The sequence below is a fragment of the Rattus norvegicus genome, chromosome 1 (genome assembly GCF_021556685.1).
Source record: "Rattus norvegicus strain SHRSP/BbbUtx chromosome 1, alternate assembly SHRSP_T2T, whole genome shotgun sequence".
Classification (NCBI taxonomy): domain Eukaryota; kingdom Metazoa; phylum Chordata; class Mammalia; order Rodentia; family Muridae; genus Rattus; species Rattus norvegicus.
Genome location: NC_141534.1, coordinates 183,852,737 through 183,854,735, shown reverse-complemented (window position 1 = coordinate 183,854,735; position 1,999 = coordinate 183,852,737). Strand labels below are relative to the sequence as shown.

The 1,999-nt window shown below is 45.9% G+C and overlaps 1 non-coding gene across 1 annotated transcript; it reads left to right on the top strand.

Annotated features, from left to right (window-relative positions):
- The first annotated feature begins 300 nt into the window (after window positions 1–300).
- On the top strand, window positions 301–407 carry Rnu6-651 (RNA, U6 small nuclear 651). The gene has a single exon (XR_015656067.1). It is a non-coding gene; the product is annotated as a U6 spliceosomal RNA (small nuclear RNA).
- Window positions 408–1,999: the final 1,592 nt, after the last annotated feature.

The following is a 1,999-nucleotide window of genomic DNA, read 5'->3' as shown; positions in this document are numbered from 1 at the left end:
TAAATAAAGCAACTAAAAGTCCCTGCTCCTTGTCCCCAACATGCACAGCAAACCTGCACACCAAAGGGCCTGAACCCATTGTTCCTCTGGCCACTAGGTACCCAGCACCTGCATGTGTCAAAGAAGTCCTAGTTTGCAGTGGTGTGCATGTTCTGTGTCTGCAGAGACCAGACAAAACTTGAAAACAGTAAGAGCCTGGGTACAGGACATAAATAACCCAAATCTCAACAACAGGGGCCTCTTAGGCCCAAATGCAAGCCACCATCTTCCATCTCATAGGGCATGAAAACCGTGGGGAGGGCGCTCACTTTGGCAGCGCTCATACCAAAATTGGAGTGGCACAGCAAGGAGCAGCACAGCCCCTGTGCAAGGATGACATGGGCGTGTGTGAAGCATTCCATATTTAAAAAAAAAAAATCATGGGAGAGACTGGAATGCTGGCACAGTTCAGAGTATATACTGCTCTTCCAAAGGACCCAAGTTCTGTTTCCAGCACCCACAGTGTCAGCTCACAACCACCAGTAACTCAACTCCAGAGACCCTGCTGCTCTCTCCTAGCCACTGCGGGCACTGCACTCATGAGCACATATGAGGTAAGGATGGGACATAATTTAAAATAATAAAAATAAATCTTTTTTAAGTCATGTTGGGACTCTAACTCCAGTCCAAGGGAGACCATGGCTTGTGTAGTTTGTGACTAAGATTCCTTGATAGGGACAAATGGGAATCAAAGACCAGTGTGATGGTTTGTATGTGCTCAGCCCAGTGAGTGGCACTATTAGAAGGTGTGGCCCTGTTGGAGTAGGTGTGGCCTTGCTGGAGTAGGTGTGTCACTGCAGGTGTGGGCTTTAAGGTCCTCATCCTAGCTGACTGGAAGTCAGTATTCTATTCTGCTGGCATCCTTCAGATGAAGAAGTAGAGCTCTCAGCTCCTCCTGCACCATGTCTGCCTGGTCACTGCCATGCTCCTGCCTTGATGATAATGGACTGAAATTCTGAACCTGTAAGCTAGCCCCAATTAAATGTTGTCCTTTATAAGAGTTGCCTTGGTCATGGTGTCTCTTCACAGCAGTAAAACCCTAACTAAGACAACCACGATGGAACACACAGTTCCTATGCTAATCTCTTCAAAGGCATCAACAAAGAGATGTTGTTGTTGTTGTTGTTGTTGTTGTTGTTGTTGTTGTTGTTTTCAGACTTGAAGGCTCAGTCACCAAAACATAAGATTTGAGGACCTGAGTTTGGAATCCCCAGGGCCCACCTGAAAAAGCCAGGTGTAACACATACCTGTAAATCCCAGTGATGAAAGCAAGATGGGAGGCAGATAGAGCTGAACCACCAGAAGTTCAGGAACCAGCTAGCCTAGCCCCTGTGGTGAAGTTATTGGCCTATGAAAGACTGTCTTAAGAAAAATTTATAGATGCTTAAAGCATCACATCTATGGCTATCCTCTGACCTCCACATGCATATGTTATTCATGCACCTGCACACACACACACACACACACACACACACACGCACGCACATGTGCACATATACAATACATATGACCATATGGTCACACATGATCAGAGATGCACCTAGAACTTTTACCTTTTTAAGATTTCATTGTCAGCAGTGCTGCCACCAGGCCCTCAGGTCAGACACCTACCTTGACAAGAAGTACAGTTGGCAATGTCTCAAGCTTTGAACATAACGGTGAGGAGAGGACCTTGCATAGCAGAAGGGATGCTGAAGACTGGTAAGGAGTATTTCCTTCCAACCCCCCAGAACTCTTATCCAAAAAGAATAACTCTCCATATGGAAATACCCACACACACAAGGAACTGGTGTCTACCTCATCATCATGACCTCAAATGGAATGACATCGACCATTCTATGATGGTGGCCAGTAGCCACAAGCTCCATGCATGTCTGCCTACCTTGGAGTCTTTGTAGTACCACCTAATTATACTGAATCTAAAGATATCCTTGTGTCTATCCATATGGAGAATAGGGGA